General features: G+C 45.7%; 1 protein-coding gene across 8 annotated transcripts in view; it reads left to right on the top strand.

The window, feature by feature from the left end:
- Window positions 1-1,245: 1,245 nt before the first annotated feature.
- The window catches only part of phactr4b (phosphatase and actin regulator 4b), an 81,530-nt gene continuing 60,700 nt past the window's right edge, over window positions 1,246-22,075 (top strand). For 7 of the 8 annotated variants that reach the window (XM_018754753.1, XM_018754757.1, XM_018754761.1 and 4 more), the window contains exon 1: window positions 1,246-1,357. The gene's annotated coding sequence lies outside the window, so the exon portion shown is untranslated. Of the gene's footprint in view, window positions 1,358-20,788; window positions 20,857-22,075 lie in introns of those variants that run through there. The other variant, XM_018754754.1, reaches the window with a different exon arrangement.

Raw genomic sequence — 22,075 nt, forward strand, 5'->3', positions numbered from 1 at the left:
TGCGGCAGGCTTGTTTGTTACCGTCCGCTAGGTCCAGCGGACTCACCGCCTCCACACAGACCAAGGAGAGAGCACAGGTTGCCTCCGTGCCTTAGGGACTTTGTGTTGGTGGGGTTGACAGTTGCCGGAACAGACAACTGCTAAAGGGGGGGCAATGTAAGGGTGCCGAGGGGAGCTGAAATTGCTCCATGTAAATAGTTGTTAGTAGTGTTCATGTCTATACATAATTTAGTGTTCTGTTGTGACTGGTTGTTTTATTATTTACTGTGTAGTTTGTTACGGTGGAATTTTGGGTAATCCTAGGAGTGGTCCCCTAACCATTGTGCGTGATAAGAGGCTGGGTGTGACTTATGGCAATTTCCTACTCTTCTGCATCACTTGTACTGTCTGTAGCATCTTTGTTAAGAGCTGGGGGACAGTCCTTTTGGGTATGTTGGTGTGGGGAAGACATGGGTCAGTTATATTTTTTGAAGCCAGAAAGGAATTGTTATGGGAAAGACTTTGTCTTGACAATGTATTTTATGTTATGGTTGTTTAGTAACTTTGTTGACCAACTGTAGGAAAATGGTGTTGGGTTTGTTTGATTGTGGATTTAAATGTATTGTTTTAGTTGTGTATTATTGATAACTTTAATAAATAAAGTTTGATGAAAAAAAAATCTTTGTTAAGAGCGTTATCAAAGACATGTTTTAGTGTCCCAGGTTTTTTTGTCATAGTGGATATTTATATTTGTTTTTAAACTCCGATGTTTATCACTTTGTATTAGTGAAATGAGATGTTTGGATGCGTGAATAAATGTTTATGTTGTAAAACGCCGTTATGATGAAATGTATTTTGTGTTTGTGATTTGTGATATAAAACATTGGTTTTAACTTTTATTCTTATGGTATCAAATAAAGTATGGGGAAAAAAATCAAAGACATGTACATAGTTAATAAAGAGTTCGTTCCTTTTATCCTGACTCCGGGTCTAGTAGCTCCATGGGGGGACGCTACAATATTGCTATCATATCATGTTTTGAAACGCTCTGTGGTATGGCAGTTTGAAGCAGCGTCACAAAAGTACATGATTTACGCATGCGCTTTCTTCTTCCATTAACGAAACACTTTGGGATTTGTAGTCTCTTGCCTCGCTATGCACTGCAGCGAGCTCAAGTGCTTAAAGGAAAATTGGAGCGTTTTAAAACTACAGGTACCAAAATGCCACGCGAACGATTTCCGGAAATGTGTATTAAAAAGTTTAATATTGAGTTGAAAGAATCCAATCGCAACGAACTGACCGGTCGCAGTTTAAATTGACTGAGACATTTAAAGAAAGAAATAGAGAAAGGTGGAATTCGACGAGTCGGGCAAAAAAGGTAAGAAGGGCTTGAAAGTGTTTCGATTTCGCGATTCGTAACAAATTTAGCAGAAGTACTTAAGAACGTGATCAGTACACAATGAAGTTCAGTTCAGTTGCGGGCAGATGATGAACTGAACAGCGAGTGAGGTTATTTACTCTGTTGTTGTAAACGGACAAGAGAGTGAGAGTCAGTAAATTCTCAAGATAATTATGCAGAACTTGTTAGCGCCGGTTTGTGTAATTTGATGGCATTATTTTTACCATTTACAGAGGCGTTGTGCCTGCTGCTGGTGAGCACTGCCTAGCGGACCGTTATCTACCGAGCCGGATGATTCATATTATTCATTGTCACTCGTTCACACTGGCTGGCCACTGACTCCGCACTTGACTTGGAGGTTAAATTTTCTGCTCGCCTTGGGAATCCAACATGTCTTCGGACAGTTTCGTAGACATGGATGGTGTAACTTTTTCCTCAGAAGATTTGAATGGTGTACCCGGCTTTCAGGGCTTGCCCAGCGAAACACACTTGGTTTGTGAATTTGTTATTATTGCACTAGTCTATTACAGCACGCTACAGTAGTACAGCCCGAGGGGATTCAGTTTGTAAAACTGTCTCTTTGAGAAATTAACATCTTTTGACCCACCCGGCTTCACACAGTTGCTCTTCTTCGGATGGCAGAAGCATAGATAGACAGATCTAATAACGGATTAATAATTTCCTGTTTAATTTGGTTCTCTGAACTTGGTATTCGCCTTCACGAACGAAATCGTCTCACGTGCAGAGCAGAGGTGGTGGTATATATCTGTTTTTTGCGCGCAGGACCGGGGGGGTTGGGGGGGGTGACGGGGGGTGACCGGGGGGTGACCGGGGGTGATGATTTTTCCGGAGCCTGCAGACGTTTCCAGTAGTCGGTGGAAAAGGGAAGCGCGAGAGCGGCGCGCTATGCCACCTCTGGTAGGTCAACAGCGAGCTAGTGACACACGCGGGTGGGACGGCGACATGTAAGGAAGACTGACATGTACGAACTGCCTGGTGTCTTTCTGTGTAGGTGAATTACACATCGATTCAGACACACTGTAGAGTTTGATTAATATTCATCAAATCCTCATATCGGGGTTTGGGTTGGATGGCATGTGGAACGCACTTGTGCGTGTACGGTGTAGACAAGCTTGCGTTTCAGTAGAGGCAGCACTGGAAAAGTACACGGAGCCATGTCACTCTCGACTGGCAGATGACTGTTACATCAGAGATTAGTTGTTTCAAGGACATGACATGGGACATACACAGCTGCATGTGGGTGTGTTTAAGATAAAGCGTGTGTTTTGCGTGTGTCTGCAGCAGTTATGAAGGCCTCATCGCTTATATCATGTGTTTCTTAGCTCGAAAGGTGGCTTTGGAAGTACTGCAGAAACATCTGACAGATGATCTGTATGGTGTGATTCTGAAGGGGTACTACTGGGTGTGGGTGATGCCACTGTGTTAGATGCTTTGGAGCCTGTGTTCTGATAGATGCTGAGATGTTTAACAAGGCAGACAGGAATGTAAAGTCCAATTGAGGGTCCTTCAGCTTGAGAAGGTCATCGCTTCTGCATCCCGTTCAATGTTGGTTGTTTCTCGCATGCACTCAAACCTTTTTTTTTTGGCAAGTCCCGGCCTTCTGCCATCTTGCTGCTTGTTTTGGGATGCAGATTTATTATTTTTGTGGGCAGCATAGTGTTACAGTGGGTTTAGCTGTTGCCTGACAGTTCATGGGCTGTGTGTTTGGTTATGGGTTAGAGTCTGGTTTAGTATGTGTGGAGTTTGTATATTCTCGCCATCTTTGTGTGGTTTTCCTCTAGGTGCTCTCACTGTCCCAGTTCAGACTTCTGTGTTTCGGTTGAAATTTTGACAAAATTTTCAGTAGTTATGAGTGTGTGTGTGTGTGTGTGTGTGTGTGTGTGTGTGTGAGATTGCCTTGTGATGGACTGTGTATACCCTGCCTCCTCCACTATGCTTCGGTGATAGACTGTGGACTACGTTGACCCTGAATTGCACAAGCAGTTATCAGTAATGGATTAATTGATGGATGATGCAACTCTGAGATCCTTGGAAGGAAGTACAAGGAAGTGAGTGGGCAGCACTGAATCAAAGCTGTGGATGTTCTCCTCTCCTGTCTTCTATTCCCATTCAGATATGCTGTAATGGCTGTTTAAATGACTCTTGGCTTGAGACAGATACATCAGTAGCTGCCAGACTGAGTTAGCACACATTGATCTTGGTGGAGAGGGGGTGCGGTGGTGCAGTGGGTTGGACCACAGTCCTGCTGTCCGGTGGGTCTGTGGTTCGAGTCCCGCTTGGGGTGCCTTGCGATGGACTGACGTCCCGTCCTGGGTGTGTCCCCTCCCCCTCTTGCCTTACGCCCTGTGTTACCGGGTTGGCTCCGGTTCCCCGTGACCCCGTACGGGACAAGCGGTTCTGAAAATGTGTGTGTGTGTGTGTGTGTGTGTGTGTGTGTGTGTGTGTGTGTGTGTGTGTGTGTGTGTGTGTGTGTGTGTGATCTTGGTGGATTCTCCTTGCACTTCAGTTTTTATTCTAATGTACACCTTCTTTAATTCAGTTTCCATCAAGATTTTTCTTCTGTTGCTGTAATGCACTCATTGTATTTTTCTCTGAGATGTATGTTTTTCTGGAGAAAAGCATCTGCTAAATGAATAAATTTTAATATAATTCTTAGAATTGCTTGGGAGTTAAATCAGATTAATGCTGTACGATGTAAGAGTGCAGCACAGAATTTTTCTGGAGAAAAACAGCAGACTATCCAGCCCTGTCAAATATGCACTGAATAATTAGCATGTACACATGTCACATTAATTACCTTCTGTTCTTCCAACCCTTTAATATTGTTATACACTACTGTTACGATATTGTTGCAGTGTCATTATGTTTGCAAAGCATTGCAGGTTGTCTGAGAATAACTACTTTTCAAAGTATGCAGACCTTATAGGGTAATCTCCGGAAACTTTTGATACAGGGCATGTTTACCTGACTAGGACATTTTTCCAGAGGTATGCATTTTGCATCTGAACACATCAAGGACTGAATTTCATCAGTATTTTAGTAGATTTTGTAGCATTCATCTTGTCTTATACAGTAAGGTTGTAGTGTTCTAGAAATGGCCTTTTCATTTTCAGTAAACTTGTTTTCATTTCAAGTGCTTTCTTCTCTCTGTTAATTGTCCCCCTTTTTTTTTTTTTTTTATTTATTTTTTTTTTAAACACCCTTTTTTGTTGCCTGATTTTCTTCAATTTGTATTTTTGGTTTCAGCTTGATTATTACAGACAACTTCAGCTTTTTAACATGCACAGTTGAAATGTAAAATTGGGAAATGGCAAGTTGTTTGTTACGGAATAATATAATTTGTCATAATATAGCTTTTTAAAAATGTGGTTGTTTAATAATTTAAATTACTCATGGAGATGTTTTTGCAGAAGCAAAGCTTCTTTCATGTGAAGAACTAATATACTGTAGATGCTATTATATGGAAAATAAAAATTCAGGCTTATTTTAATTATTTGCAGTTTTTGTGACAGTAATGGATCTGTACTGGGTGGTATATATTGGTTGTATGAAACACAGAACCGTTTGTTTAACGGGCAATATTCAGTTTAACTTATCTGTTCCATGTCTTTTAAGGTGGTTGTGTTGGATTTATAGGCATTGTTTTTACTCTCACTCAGAGGTCAACAACTTCCCACACCAGTGTTTAGCCATAACCTGCACTGTATGTTGGAGAGAAACAAGTTCTTGTTCAGCCAAATTCTTGATGCTTCCACTGTGACACCCTCCTGAATTGTTGAGTGCTCCAAATTGGAGAACCATCACTGAACCCTTAGCAGGGTAGTAACTGGAGCAGGGGTTAGAGCCACTGCCTGTGGACTCAAAGGGCCTGGCTTCAAATCCTACCTCTTGCTGTAGTACACTTGAACATGGTACTTATCCTGAAAAATTCCTATGTTAAGTTTTTCCAGCTGTATAAATGGCTAAATAATTAAGTATCTTAACATTTTTAGTTGCTTTGGAAAAAAGCATTGTTAAAATGAGCATTTTTTCCCCACATGACAAATGTAAATGCATTTCTGAAAAACCCTTCATAATTTCAATTCTCATAAATCATAGATATAACTAATTTTTTTTTATTAATTCCTGAGTCCCACAGATGATACCCATTTGTGCTAAAATATCACCAAATCACACTGACACGGTTACCTGAGTAATGTTAATTATATGTTAATTGTATAATGTATTATTGTAAATTAGGAGTTATGCCCCTAACCTATAAAATAGCATATTGAAATACAGATGCACACAAAATCATCTAAGTATTAATTTAACAGTTAGATAAAATAATCTGTGTATTTAATTTAACAGTTTACAATATTCATTTTCAGCAATATTATTTAACTTCATTGGTAGGATGTGTTTTGCTCAAGATTGCCTGTGAAAGACTATGACTATCTGTCTGTACTTATTCAGCTCTTTTGTAGCCATTACATACTTTATGCTTAACACACACTGACATACATATGATAGTCATTGTTTACGTATTAATTCATGAAAACTGCACAACTGAATTCATGCTTGCGAGCAGTTTGTGTGGAGTTTACATGTTCTTCCTGTGTCCGCCTGGGTTTCCTCTGGATGCTTGGTTTCTTCCCACAGTCCAAAGATGTGTTTCAGTTGAATTGGTTACTCTAAATTGTCTGTAATATGTAAATGCGTATACAGCCTCTCCCCTACTTACAATCATACAATCCATACATATGACCAAAAAAAAACTGTATTAATTAAAAAATAAAGAAAAAATATATGTAAACATAAAAATTATGCTTGGTCGTACGTCCGCCAGCGCTAATGGCTGCGTGTGTATGATGGTGACCGTCAGATGATATCTTGGCATTGTGTAAATCTCTCTGTTGCCGTTTGATAAGCTCGCATTATTCAAGTAAAACTAATTAGTTTTTGTCTGGATTAAACCACACACGCTGTCTGAAGCTGCTTGTCTCGAGCAAACCGGAGCCTAACCCGGCAACACAGGGCATAAAGCTGGAGGGGGAGGGGACACACCAACGATGGGAACGCCAGTCCGTTGAAAGGCACCCCAAGCAGGACTTGAACCCCAGACCCGCCAGAGAGCAGGACCTGGCCAAGCCTGCTGTGCCACTGCACCCCCTTTGGATTAAACCATTATTGTATTAAACCCCAAAGAAGATGACAAGCAAGAGGAAAAACGCATCCCTCCATTTACTATTACACTTTTTTTTGTATTGCATAAGATGTATTTTTTCAATACATTTTATTTTTCTATGAACTGTATGCTTTACCACAATAAACCAAATGCAATGTCACCTTTACGCTTTTATATTACCACAAAATACTTTAAAATGGTGAAATAGAAACTAAAGAATGGTATTTAAAAAATGATAAAATAGAAATGTCACTATCATGCCCGCACCTCAACCAGCAGCACCTGGCCTCAATCACTCAGTTATAAAAGATACTTCTCAGCCTCTTCCCAGTTGCGGAATCTCATTTGAGACAACTGGCCCATCTGCGCTCTTCAACCTGCCTTGCCTTGCTTTTCCCATTTCCTGTTCCTCATTGTTCCCCAGTCCCGCTCCACGTCTTTTTTGGTAATGACCATCCGCCTTGTCCGCCGACCATGACATCTGATCCTTGCTTCTGGCCAGTTCGCAGATTGACCGACTGTTCGCCTGTCCCCGACCACAAGGACAAGTGTAATTCTTTGGTTCTGAATAAACGATCCTGCACTTTGGTCCAGCCTCCTCTGTATCCTCTTTTCTCCATGACAAGAAACTAAAGAATGATACTTGTACTACTGCACTGTGTTTGGTGAATTCATAAAAAGCCTAAGGTAAGAAGGTAAAAAATAAACCAAAGAATCTTTTAATACATTATAGTGTTTTAAAATAATGTCAATACATAAAACAGACATCTTCTTGATGGAACTTTTGTAACTGTCATGATAAGTGTAGGAAATCATTTAGATTTATTCATTTAGCAGATGCTTTGGTCCAAAGTGATGTACATCTCAGCAAAAGTATAATTTATACATTACATTTAGAGAAAGAGACATAGCTGCAGACATGTGACTCAGGTAAATCTAGTTTGTTACCTACCACTTGCTGCACCGAGGTTCATCGTTCAAGTAGGTACATAAAACACAGGATAGACAAATCCTGGTACCCTCCCTACCATTTCTTTTAAATTTTATTTTAAAGTAATGTTAAGATCAGGGGAGGAGACTCAAATGCTGATGCTTAAGTTGCTTTATTTGTATCACACGAGGGTTGCACCCACAGAACAGAGCAGGCAGTGACAGTACCCCCCTCCCTATGGGCAGCGCCTGCCGCCCTACAACACGAGGGAGGACAGCCCTTGGGGTGGGGCCCAAGCCAGTCTGGATGGGACCTGTGGAAATCAGCAACAAGAACAGGGTCTGGAACACTGCGGGCGGGCACCCATCACTGCTCCTCCAAGACATAACCTTCCCAGTCCACCAGGTACTGCAGGCCCCCTCGCCGTCGATGGGAATCTGAGAGCGCCCAAACGGCATAGACTGTGTCCCCATCAACCGCTGCAGACTCAGCTGGTGGGCTTGGCGCAACATCACCGGTGCCTGGAGAGCAGAGGACCTGCAGGGTTTGAGCAAGGAAACATGGAAGGTGGGATGGACCCGCAAGTTCGAGGGCACCTGGAGGCTATAGAAAATGGGCGTGACCTGGCAAAGGACCTCAAAGGAGCTGATGAAGTGGGGGCTGAGCTTCCTGGATGGGAGGTGTAATCTCAGGTCCTGGTAAACAGCCACAGTCTCTCTCCTCCTGGAAGATGAGGGGGCACTAGTGGTATGCCATGTCTCCCCGCTGGCCTGGTGGCAGGCATCGACTGCAGGTACATTACTTGGTCCAGGGCACAAAGGGAACAGAGGAGGTTGGTACCATAAAACACATTGGAACAGTGACATACCTGTGGAGGAGTGGGTCAAGGTGCTGTGGGCATGCTCGGCCCAGGGCAGGTACTGGGCCCACTGGTGCCGTTGATGGGTGTAGTAGCTGTGGGGGAAGTGACTGATACCCTGCTGTAGTCACTCTACCTGCCTGTTGGACTGGGGATGCCAGAGGTGAGGCTCACAAGACCCCCAACTTCGTCCAGAATGCCTTCCACACTTGCAAGCTGAATTGGGGTCAACAGTCAGACACAATGTCCTCAGGCAGACCGTATAGGTGGAAGACCCGTTGGAATAGTGCCTCCGCTGTCTCCAGGGCTGTGGACAACTGTGGCAAAGGGATCAGGTGGCAGGCTTTGGAAAATCAGTCAATCAAAGTTAGTGTCGTAGTCTTACCATCCGAAGGGGGGAAGTCCATCAGCAAGTCCACTGCTATGTGAGACCAAGGCTGCGAGAGCACTGGCAGTGGTTTCAGCAAGCCAGTGGGTCTCTGTGTTGGAGTTCTAGATTGGGAGCAGATTGTGCAGACCTCCATGTACTCATGGATGTTGTCCTGCATGGAGGGCCGCCAGAACCTCCCTTGGAGGAGCGACAGTGTTCGGCGCATGCCAGAGTGACCAGCTGTGGGAGAGTCATGGGCCCACTGTAAGAGTGTTGGTCGCATTTTCACGGGCACATACTCCTTACCTTCTGGCATCACGAGTGGACTGGGCTTGGCTACATAAGATTGGTTCGGGGCTTTCGGTTGGGGTGCCACTGGTAAACAGCTGTGACAGGGTGCCAGCCTTTGTGTTCTTAGAGCCTGGCTGATACGATACATTGAAATCAAACCTGGTAAAGAACAAGGCTCATCATACCTAGTGTGGGTTCAACTGGCGTGCTTTCTGAAGGTACTGTAGGTTACATTGGTCAGTTAGTACCAGGAAGGGGTGCGAGGCTCCTTCTAATCAGTGCCTCCATTCCTCCAGGACTAATTTAATGGTTAAAAGCTTTCGATTTCCAATGTCATATTTCCGCTTGGCTGGAGACAGCTTTCGTGAGAAGTACGCAGAGGGGTACAGTTTTGGTGGGTCTCCTTGTCTTTGGGACAGCACGGCCCCGACTCCGACCTCTGAGGCGTCCACCTCCACCACGAACGGCAGTGTAGGGTCTGGGTGTCGTAATTGCATTTTGCGATGGAGGTCCGTCGCTGCAGTTTGAGGTGTTTTGGGTAGGTGTTTTGTTGCTACTGCTTTTTCCCGACGCGCATTCTTGTTGTGTAGCTGTGTGGATAGACAGACACAATCGGTTGTGTGTCTGTGTAGTTGTTGTGGATGGTATTTTTATTTATTTGTTCGTTAACTTGTATTTAGTGGTTTGTTAAGGTGCACGTTCACCTAAACAATTTTGTGTCCTGTACTGTGGAGTGGGCATGACTCCATCAATCGATTAATCACGTCTGTTTGTTTGTTTTGGTTACCATTGTTGTTGTTTTCATTTTGATTAGGAATCTCATCTGATAGGAATTAACCCGGTTTACATAGTGGCTGGTGACCCACAACGGTTGCGGCAGCCTCTTGGTGTGAAAACTCGGGGTGTTAAGATGAGGGAGTCTACCTGTGGGAGTCCACCGAGGGAGGCCACCGGCATCCTGTTCCGTGAGGGATCATGCGTCAAACATGTCGACCTTCAAAGTGGTCTACGGCAACCGAGCCGTGCAACGTCACCACCACTGGACACCTCTTGCTCTCGCTGCTACAGTAAACCTGGTTTATCCTCACCGGTCAGACTCTCCATCCTGCTTTAATTTCTCGATAGGACTCTGGGACTGCCAGTCTGCTGACTTCATACCAGCCTATGCCTCCCATCTCTCATTGGACCTCCTGGCCCTAACTGAAACCTGGATCACCCCAGACAACTCAGCCACACCCGTAGCTGTCTCCACTAACTACTCCTTCTCTCACACCCCTCGTCCCTCTGGCAGAGGTGGAGGCACAGGCCTGTTCACCTCTCCCTGGTGGGAATATTTTATTCTCCCTCTTCACCTGCATGATCTGTTCTCCTTTAAATGGCACGCTGTCTGTATCACTGCCCCAATCACTGCCCCAATCACTCTTGTTGTGGTTGTTCTTTATCGTTCTCCTGGCCCTCTTGGCTGCTTCTTGGATGACCTTGACATCTTGCTAAGCTCTCTCCCTGGGGACAACGTTCCATTGATTCTCCTGGGTGACTTCAACCTGCATGTCGACAACATTCATGCAAACGGCCTTCTGTTGCTCCTGCAGTCCTTCGATATCTCCCTGTCCCAATCCCCTGCTACTCACAAAGCAGGCAATTGTCTTGACCTTGTATTTTCCCACAACTGTGGCTATTCTGTCCTCTCTGTCACTCCGCTGCATATCTCTGATCACTTCTTCATTTCCTTTCAACACTGCCTCACCACTAATTCCTTGCCTCTTTCTGCACCCGTTGTCACCTTCCGCCGCAACTTAAAATCTCTCACACCTTCCTGCTTTGCCTCTGCTATGCTGTCCACTCTCCCTTTTGCTGCATAATTCTCGGATCTATCAACCGACGATGCCACTAATATTTTCCTCTCTGATCTTCCACCCTTGACTCTCTCTGTCCACTGTCTTCCAGACCAGCACGCCCCAGTGCCACCCCATGGCTGACTGATACGTTGCGTGCTAACAGGACCAAACCCTGGGCTGCAGAACGAAGATAGTGAAAATCCAGGACTCACTTGGACCTGGATGCCTACCAATTATGCTTAGCTACTTTGCACTCTGCTGTCTCTTCAGCTGAAACCACCTTCTACCACAACAAAATACAGTCTGCAACTAAAAAAACCACACACTCTTTGCCACCTTCTCATCCTTACTGTGTCGTCTGCTGCCTCCTCCTCTTTCATCGCTCATTGCTGATGACTTTGCTTTGTTTTTCAGAGACAAAGTCAAAGCAATCCATGACAAGTTCTCAACATCACCCTGCCTGGTTCGCGCTGGACCTCTCCAAATTCAAGCCGCTATCCGAATCTGCAATCTCTGACCTCCTGATATCATACAGAGCCACCACCTGCCCGCTTGATCCAATCCCATAGTCACTCCTACAGAACATTTCCCTGCAACTCTCCACCCTCATCTCTAAAATCATCAGCTCCTCTCTCTCCCTACCCAGCTGCCTTAAAAACTGCTCTCATTTCACCTCTGTGAAAGAAACCCTCCCTGGATCCCAATTCGGTCCAAAAGTACAGACCAGTCTCTCTCCTCTCCTTCCTGTCTAAAACTCTAGAACGGGCAGCCTGTGATCAACTATCTGATTTCCTCACCTGGAACCATCTCCTCGATGGATATCAGTCTGTTTTCAAAGTTAGTCACTCCACTATTACGGCACTTCTGGCGGTGTCTGATGCTCTCTGATCTGTTAGAGCTGCCTTCCTGTCCTTGGTTCTCATCCTTCTCGGCCTGTCTGCAGCATTCGACACTGTCAACCACCGGATTCTACTCTCCTGTCTTGGTCAGCCTGGGATCAAAGGAGCAGCACTAAGATGGTTTGAGTCCTACCTATCTGACAGATCCTATCAAGTGGTCTGGCGGAGCTCTCGTTCTTCTCCTCTGCCTCTCTCAACCGGTGTCCCGCAGGGCTCGGTACTGCATCCTTTTGTCTGCTCCATCTACACCTCCTCATTTGGTCCGGCCATAGCCTCCCATGTATTCATATACCACTTTTATGCTGATGATACCCAGCTCTTCCTCTCCTTTCCACCTGGTGCAGCAGACATTTCCCTACACATTGCTGTTTGCCTGTCAGACATCTCTTCATGGATGTATGATCACCACCTCTAACTCAACCTCTCCAAAACAGAGATTTTTTACCTCCCAGCTGGCCTGTCCTCCTGTCACGACCTCTCGATCAAACTGGACAACTCACTCATTTCGCCTAGCTCCTTTGCTAGGAGTCTGGGAGTAACGATTGATGGAAGTCTGTCATTCTCTCAACATATCGAAGCCACAACCCGGTCCTGCAGATACATCCTGCATAATATTCGTAGGATCCGTCCCTACCTCACTACTGACTCCGCCCAACTACTTGTCCAGGCCATGGTGACATCCCGTCTGGACTACTGCAACTCTCTCCTGTGTGGCCTTTCTGTTAATGCCATCAGACCTCTGCAGCTTCTACAGAATGCTGCTGCACGAGTTTTGTTTGATTTGCCAAAGCGCTCCCATGTATCTCCTCTACTCATTTCTCTGCACTGGCTTCCTATAGCTGCCCGAATCAAATTCAAAACCCTGGTTACTGTGTACAAATGCATCAACAGAACTGCTCTCAGCTATTTACAAGACTTAATCAACCGCTACACACCAGCCAGGCCCCTTCGCTCATCTACTTCTGCTTGCTTGGTGGTCCCGCGCACGAAAGGTAAAGCTCGGAGGTTCTTGGTTCTGGGTCCGTTGTGGTGGAATGACTTCCCCCCTCACTCAGAACTGCGGAGAGACTCTGTAAGTTCAAAAAGGGTCTGACAGTTCACCTTTTCCGGATCCACTTTCCCCAAGATCTCTCCAGCTCATGTATGGTGTGAATGTTCATCCACCGTAACTTCATGATAATCCCCAGATAAGCCTGTCTGACAGGCAGGCAGCAATTCATGTGGAATATCTTACGCTCCAGGTGGAAAGGAGCGGAAGAGCTGGGTATCATCAGCATAGCAGTGGTATTTGAGTACATGGGAGGCTATGGCTGGGCCAAGGGAGGAGGTGTAGATGGAGAAGAGAAGAGGATCCAGTACCAAGCCACGCCGGACACCGGTTGAGAGAGGCAGAGGAGAAGAACGAGAACTCCGCCAGACCACTTGATAGGACTCAAACCATCTTAGTGCTGCTCTTTTGATCCCAAGCTAAGAGAGGAGAGTAGAATCCGGTAGTTGATGTGTCGAGTGTCTTATGCTGCAGACAGATTGAAGAGGATGACGACTAAGGAGAGGGAGGTGGCTCTAGCAGATTGGAGAGCATCAGACACTGCCAGAAGGGCCATCTCAGTGGAGTGACCAATTTTGAAACTAGACTGATGTCCATCAAGGAGATGGTTCCATGTGTGGTGTAAATGTTCATGCACTGTAACTTTATAATCATCCCCAGATAAGCTTTTACACAGCCACTAGTCCTGCATTGTATGTGAATGTTTGTGTACCTCATTTAAAAAAAAAAAAAAATTGTAGAAAGGTTATCAGGATGCTGAGGGGGTGCGGTGGCGCAGTGGGTTGGACCACAGTCCTGCTCTCCAGTGGGTCTGGGGTTCGAATCCCGCTTGGGGTGCCTTGCGGCGGACTGGCGTCCCGTCCTGGGTGTGTCCCCTTACGCCCTGTGTTACCGGGTAGGCTCCGGTTCCCCGTGACCCCGTCTGGGGCGAGCAGTTCTGAAAATGTGTGTGTGTGTGTGTTATCAGGATTCATGTGTCCTGCATTTTATGCACCAACTCGGGCGATGAACATCGGTGCTTCAAGTGGAAAGTAACGAACTAGGTTTACTTAAGAATCAGATGTCTGCAGCTGTGTCTCTTTCTTTTAATGTAATGCACAAATTGTACTTTTTCTGAGATGTACGTCACTTTGGAGAAAAGCATCTGCTAAATGAATAAATGTAAATGTATATCAGTGCTGTTTGAAGCACCTCTTCAGCTCCAGGAACGCTCGCTGTGCCTTCTCATCCCAAGTCAAGCAGGCCTCCTTACCTGCTGTAAAGGACAGCAATGGAGCTGAAACCCCTAATGAATCTCCTATATAAATTGGCAAAACCCAGGAATCATTGCAGGGCCTTCATAGTTCTCGGTCGTGGCCAGTCAATCACCGCCTGGACTTTCTCCAGGTCCACAGCCACGCCCACGTTGCTCAGGATGTAGCCCACGAACGGCACTCTTGACTGGTGAAAGAGACATTTTTCTCCCTTAACATAGAGGCAATTTTGTAGGAGCTGTTCTAACACTGTCCTTACCTGGCAGACGTGCTGTTCCTGGGTCTTTGAGAACATCAAGAGGTCGTCTAGGTAAACCAGAACGCAGTCATCCATGAGGTCTCCTTGTACGTGATTGACAAACGCCTGGAACACTGAGGGTGCGTTAGTCAAACCGAAAGGCATGACCAAATACTCATACTGACTCAGGGTGGTGCTAAACGCGGTCTTCCACTCATCCCACTCCCTGATGCGGATTAGGTTGTATACACTCCGAAGGTCCAGGTTCGTGAAAATCTTTGCACCATGCACTCGTTCTAAGGCTGCAGTGATCAAAGGCAGAGAATAGGGGTATCGCACCGTAATAGCATTCAACCCACGATAGTCAATGCAGAGGTGCAGACCCCATTCTTTTTTCCCACAAAAAAGAAACCTGTGGATGCTGGTGAAGTGGATGGTCAACTGTAGCCTGCCTTCAGTGCTTCAGTAATATACTCTCGGATGGCCTTTTGTTTGGAAAGAGACAGGGGGTACACCTGCCCCGGAGGGGAGCGGTCTGGGCAGGAGGTCGATGGCTCAGTCTTGTGGTCTGCGCGGAGGATGGACCGCCACCCATGCCTTACGGACCACCTCACTCAAATCCTGATATTTGGGGGGAACCACCACTGGTAGTGTATCTGGGGCACTCTCAACAGTGGTGATCCGGCAGGGAAGTGACAAGCAAGAACACTTACGTTGCGGTCCCCAGGAAACCAGGTTCCCACTGCTCCAGTGGAACACTGGATTGTTTAGGGCTAACCAAATGAAACCAAAACACAAGTTCTTCACGGTGGCACACCCCCACCGACATGTGTAACAGTTCTGTATGCGAGTCCACTAGTCCGGTCCCTGTTGGCGGGGCGTTGTGGCTAATGACCTACATTTTTGCGTCACAAGCCTGCCTGGGTATGCCGTTTGAAGTAACAAAGTTGACGTCCATAAAACAGCTTGCGACACCGGAATCCACCAGCGCATGTGTGTCTACCTGATTCCTCGCCCACTCCAGAGTCACGGACACAGTGAATTGTGGTTTACTAACCTTGGGGTCCGGGTTAACTTTAGGTGGTGGTGGGCGAGTTGGGCAGGTCGTGCGGAAATGACTGGAGATTTCGCAGTAGAGGCACAGGCGGTCACAGAGGTGCTGTCTCTTGTTGGGGTCCAGCCGGCCTCGGCCGATTTGCATCGGTTCAAGAGTTTGCTTCGCAGGGCAATGTTCTAGGGTTCTCTCTCGAGTGAGGTTGTCGATGGTTATTGCTCTCTCTACAAAGCAGTCGAAGGTCCAATCCTCCCCTTTTAGGCGAGCTCTACCTGGATCTGGGGGTGGAGCCCATTCTGGAAGCTGGCTGAGAGGGGGGCGGAGTTCTACCTGCTCTGTTCGGCCAGGGTCCAGAATTCCAGGGAGTCTTCGGCCACTGAGCAGTTACCCTACTGGATCTTCATCAGGTGGTCACTGGCAGCTTGAGCGGAGAACGGATAGTCAAACGGATTGTCGAACACCTCCTCGAAGCGTTTCTTGAAAGCTTCGTAGGTGGAGGGGGTGCGGGACTTCCACCCGGCCGTGGCCCAGCAGCACATGGTGCCTGTGAGGAGGGAGTTCAGGTAGATGTTCTTGGTTTTATCCACTTGATAGGTTCGCGGAGAGTTAGGGAACACGAGCTCACATTGCATTAGGAAGCTGTGGCAGTTGTCTGTCGTACTTATCCGAGTTTGCCAGGTGGGGGGTCCTGGCTGGGGGTCCAATAATTACTGAGTCTGGTGACTCGCATGGCTCTGGAGCCACAGCTGTAGCGGGGATCCTGGCAGATCGCGTGATGCCACTGGTCCAGAACACTTGTACTATCTCCTGGAGGGTCTCCTCCATTTGGCACAGGGATTGGTCATGCTAACCCAGCAGGGCGCCATGCGAGGAGACAGCATGATGTAGCTGGTTAAGCATCGCTGAGTCTGCATAAGAGGCGGAACCTTCTGCCATGATGAGTGTAGGAGATCAGGGGAGCAGACTCAAATGCTGATACTTAAGTCGCTTTATTTGTATCACATGAGGGTTGCGTCCGCAGAACAGAGAGCCTCGGAAGATAGGTGAGGAGAACATCTCTCAGCTGGAGGTTCCGCGGCCAGGTGTGTCGGAGTGGGTGCTTTTATACTGCGTCTCTAGGGTTGTCACCGGGGGGTTGTAGTGGTTGTTATTGATGCGGTTGCTAGGTGCGCAGTCGTTGGGTGTGCCAGGGGCGCAAGTGACAATATTAAAAATGATGAGACATCAACTAAAAAAATCTTAAATAAAAGGCAAAAAACTGCAGAATCATATAAAATTTCTGTAAACCTGGTTAATAAAAATTAGATAATCATGATAAAAATTAAGTAGGATGAAAGAATGTTGTACAGGTATACGACTTCTACATGTCATGCTAACATACGTCTGACTTACGTCCATTTTGAGAGCCGACCATTCGGTCAGAACAGAACTCAGACGTATGTTGGGAAATGGCTGTACATGTGTTGCATTGCTCTGCTGTGTAAATGGGTGAATGATTGTGGAATAGTTAATGTAGTGTATCCAGCTCAGCTAAATTCCAGTTAATTGTTTTATGTTGTTTTGGAGAAGGATGGCTGGTGGCGTCGTGGTTAGAGCAGCAACCTTTGACTCCAAAGGTTGCTGGTTTGATTCCCGCCTCTGGCTGTAGTGCCCTTGACCCATGTGCTTACCCTGCAATTGCTCCAGTACCTTCACCTGGCTGTATGCCTGGGTACCTAGTTGTGGTCCTGAGATGGGCTGGCGTCCCATCCAGGGTGTGCCCTTTTCCCCTTCAGCCTTGCACCCAATGTCTCCAGGATAGGCTCTGGCTCACCATGACCACCACCATGTGCCACTAACCATCTTTGGCAAGGAGGCCCTTTAATGTTAAAGTGGTATCTATTATTTTGGGTGGGTGTGAGGACTTCTGTTCTGTCCCATTGTGCATAGCCACCTCTGTAGCTGGACATGTGCCTGACATCCTCCTCCAAATGCAATAAATTGTGCAGTGGAGCCTACAGCCCATACAGTGAGAAGAGCAGGTGGCTGTGTTCATCCTCCTTGAGTTAGTGTGGGTGTTATGATTGGAAACATAGTAATTTGGTGATCAGCTTCGGCTAAACTGGATGAGAAAAAGGGGTAAACTCACATGGAGACTATTTGATGCAAGTATTAGGCTAAAGAAAGAACATATTTGCACTTTAAGAGGTGGAACTGAAACTGGACTGCATAGTGCAGTATCACTGCCCTGCTCTAATTACAAACTGTGCTAATACTGATATGATGAGTTTGAAGTACGATCTTCAGAGAAAAGTATTGTCTGTGTTTTGGTGGTGTTGATGTTACTGACATGATTTCCAGGTACTGCTGAAAGCTGGCAAAGCCTAATCTTAAAAATCACCTGCCAGCCTTTCTGAGTGGCAGGCAGTAAGCTGTCTTGGAAAACGCCACTCTTCATATTCCTTTATAAAAGCTATGGAGAGCCAGCTCCTCAAGGAGAAGGGCTCCAGGAAGGTGACTCTAAGTGTTTCACTGGAACTTCCACAGTGACAGTTGTATCCCAGCAAGAAAGACACATCCCAGGCTGTTGCTTTCTACTGCTCTGCATCTGAGTTTCTCCCATGATTCTTTTGGTCTACAGGAGCATGGCAAAACCTGGCCCTGATTGATTTTCCCTGCAAAATGAGGAATACTGCTGAGGGTATTCCTCGATACCTACAGGACCTGATCACGCACCTCTGGATGCTTGGTGGTCTCACGCACAAGAGATTCAAAATCAAAAACCCAAAGGCTCTTGCTTCTGACTCCAGTGTGATAGAATGTTCTCCCTCTCTCATTCAAAAAAGGTCTCAAACGTATCTGCTTTAGACTCAGTTCTCTCCAGATCTTCTACTTCATAAAATAACATTGTCATTTCTCTGAAATACCTTTGTATTTCCTATCAACTCTATGTTCTGCTGCTCATGTAATGTTACTGTTAACGTTACCTGTTTTAAAAAATTACTCATTGTGTATGCATCTACTCGTTATGTGTGCTGAATTGAATGGTGATATCAGATAAACTGACTGTACTTGAAGAATCACGTTTGCACCTATATCTCTCTGTCTGTTGGTGTCATACACTTACATTTTCAATGAGTTGTACATCACGTTGGATAAAAGTGTCTGCTAAATGAGTAAATGTAAATACGAAGGCTATAATGTATGGATGAATGACTCATTGTAAGTAGTGTATCTAGCAGTGTAAGTCACCTTGGGGAATAAGGTGTGTGGGCTGATAACACTACGTAGAGTTCATTGGAAGTCACTTTGGAGAAAGGTGTCTGCCAGATAAATAAATGTAAATGTATAAGTCGCCTCGGACACCTTCTCTACTGCTTTTATGGTCTGGTTTCCCTGTTTGTTGTACTGGAGGTGTTCAGCTTTTGCCATGTGTGACACAAGACGCCAGAGACCTCAGGTGCGTGTTCTTGTGTCTGTTCATCGGTCCCCTGAGACAGACCGACAGGAGGTAAGGGCGGAATCGGGAACTGGTATGACGGGGAGTCTTTGGGTTTGTTTGGGACTGGGCGAGGTGGTTGCTGTCTCATGCTCTGTGCACGTGCTCTAAGTCTCCTTCACCGTCCCTCTCCCTCACTGTCGGGCACAGGGGTAGAAATAGGGTTTGTTATTAACCTCAGGTGTGGCGACTCTCTGTCATTTGTCCTCTGAGCTTGTCAGCGACTCTGTAATTCATGTGCATATATAACATTTTTTTGAGGAGTTCATTTGGTAGCAATATGGCATCTTTCCCAGTAACCCCATTTGGTAAATGTGTTCTTTTGGTAATTCACAAGGCATAAGTCCCTGGATGGTTTCTGGTGCAAAGCATCCCCAGGTTGCAGGATGTAATGGAGAATGCATTTCTTTTGGTTGGGCAGATTCCGGGAGGGGTAGTGGTGTGTTGATGTTGTAGTTAGTGGTGCTGGGTTTTAAATACGCTCTGTCTATCAGAAGCGGGCATGTGGGGGAAGAAAGAGCTTCACATATTCTGGAATTTTCCAGCACTATAAAAGGAAGTACCTTGATGCAAGATGCTTTTGGTCTGCTTTGAGTGTGTGAGTTCCCCACCATCAGTTCCGCTATCACCTCCCCCAAGGCATTGTTTTTGTTTGTGCATTGGAACAGTTTGCCTTTTCAAGCAAGCTTTAGTTATTTTTTGTAAATAGGGTGCATTCTTCAAAGTTTTGTATAATTTCCTACTCAAATATCAGGAGATTTTCAATTTGATATTGTTAGTCTTATCCTCTAAGCCCAGTCTTAATATTTTCCTAATGTGGTTTTAAAAAAAAAATCACCTAATTTCTGGATGAGATTATATAATATTTCCTGTTTTAACGAATGTTCACTTTCTCTTTTGTTCAGTAATTTGTGAGTTCTCTCATAAAAATGTAAAGCTTGTTGAAATAGATTCAACAAACCACTCAGTGTTGTACTGCTTCCTGTGTTGATGCTTATTTCTACCAAATGTATGGCACTGGTTATAAAAAAAGGTGCTAAAAAGTCCTGCTGAAGTGGAATGATCGACCATTAGTCACATCTTATCATTAAGCAAGATGGTCCCTCCCACTGTTTTAGGCTTAGAGTTAAGTTTGGAGCAGGTTAAGCTGGATAAACTGCATCTTTTCATTTGTTGTAATGGGTTTTTAGTGTCAGATAAAAATACTGCCAAATACAGTTGTAGTTTTGTTGAAAAAGGACCTAGATTCAGTTGGATTCGGCAGAGGCAGTTTGGATCATTTCGAGTTATAATAACGGCCTAATCATAAACCCATGTTAAACTCCTTATCTTTTGCTGGTTAGTGAAGAGGGCACCTGGTTCCATGAGTTTGTTTGACCTGGTTCACACAGTGCGAGAAAGCAGGGAGTCACACTGCTGTACATAATCCCTATTGTGTCTGCAAGTTTGCCGGGGAAATGGAGGCCTGGCAGCAAGTGCAATGGGTAGGATGCATCTGTAGCTTCTACCCCATTGAAAGGGAGTCTAGCTGTTATGGTTGAGTGGTTGAAGTACTTCAAGCCTTTACTACATGTGGGGGATCATTAAGTGTGTGTGTGTGTGTGTGGTAGCCTAACTGGTAGTCCACTGGCACACTTGTGGTAGCCGGTGTGGTAGGGGAGTGGAACGGCAGCCCCTGCACTCACTGTACATGAGTTCTGGACACAGTGGGACGGGCCTGCGGCAGTTCTGTGTCGCTGAAGAAAAGTGAAGTTGGCACAGGGAGATGAAAAGAGGGGAGACGTGGAGTGGTTGGACTCCTTCAGAACTGGGCCAGCAGTCCCAGTGGTGAACGGAGCTTTTCTAGGGCAGGAGCTGAGATGACGTCCGCTCAGCCTGGATTGGGAACAAACAGCGCGGCCAGTTAGTTTCAACATAGGTGGGGGGATCACAGATACATGGAAGAGAAAGAGAGAGAGACAGAGAGAGGTTGAGCTTGATGCTACACATTTTGGGGTGTTTTGACAGCGATGCACCACCTTTGCTGGAGCTGTGAGTATGTCTATCTGTATGTATGTCTACCAAGTGGTTTATGAGTGCCACTACTGTGTGTAGGTAATTCCTCTCAACTGAATCTTTGTTTCCCAGCCCAAATTGAGTTTGCTGTGCCTCTGCCTAATGCTCTTTAAGAACTGCAACAGCTGTGGCAGGTCCTTTGACTAGAGCATCTTTGCAATTGAATCAGTGATTCTAAAGAAAAGGTGTTATCTACTAGATGTAAACTTTTACGCAGATTTGCCATGGGCAAGGTGCTTGTTTTGGAATCTGGTTTCATAGTGGGGTACTGTTCCATGCTTGATGCAGAGAGATTTTCTACACAGGTTGAATTGGATGTCTGGATTTGGAGCTCTTGTCCTCTGACTATGCCACTTCAGAGTAAATCATTCTGTGCAGCCTGTAGGTTTAGAGATGTGCTTGTGGAACAAGTTGAATTGAGGCTGGTCAAGCCGTCTTTCATAAAGTACTTACCCAGGACATTTGACCCAGCACCTCCAGTACTGATTGACTGAATTCAGATGATGCTTTTCTGCTCAAGTGCTTCTTTTATTTCTGTTAAGGGTCCAGTGCCCAGTTATTGTTCTCTTCAGAGATGTGTTGTGTTGCATGTAACTGTGACTTTGCTGTGGATTTTTATTATTTTTTTTGTCCCTTTACAAATTGTTGAAGGTACTGGTACTAGCATAGATTTTCTGGAGAACGATGGGTTAACAGAAAGTGGAACTAGGTCATGTTCATCTATGCAGTCCAGGGGGTGGGATGGACAGTCACAATGAGGGCAACTCTTGTTGGACTGTATGTATCCTTACTGGGAGATGGCAGTAGCCAAGTCATCCGAAAAGTACGCACAAACATAGACACCTACACTCACCAGAACCTCTGCCAGTACCTGCTAGACACACCCACTGTCTGTCCCACTTGGAAGAGGGAGGAAATGCGGTTCCCTCCTTTGCCTACTGGCTACCACTCACCAGTGAATCACTGCATTGAAATGGCATCCACAGCACATGCAGGCTGACAGTCAGTTAGCTGTCTTCAGTCCATGTCGCATCCACTTTGTTATTTTTCATTAATTACTTATCTCTGACTTGTTCTAAAGAGATTAATGAGAGGATTAGTCCCATCTGTACTCAGGTTATAGTGGCCCCACAGTGATGTTATGATCTCCATAGATCAGTACACATAAAGATTATGTTTTTAGCTTTTTAAGATG

The sequence above is a fragment of the Scleropages formosus genome, chromosome 8 (genome assembly GCF_900964775.1).
Source record: "Scleropages formosus chromosome 8, fSclFor1.1, whole genome shotgun sequence".
Lineage (NCBI taxonomy): Eukaryota > Metazoa > Chordata > Actinopteri > Osteoglossiformes > Osteoglossidae > Scleropages > Scleropages formosus.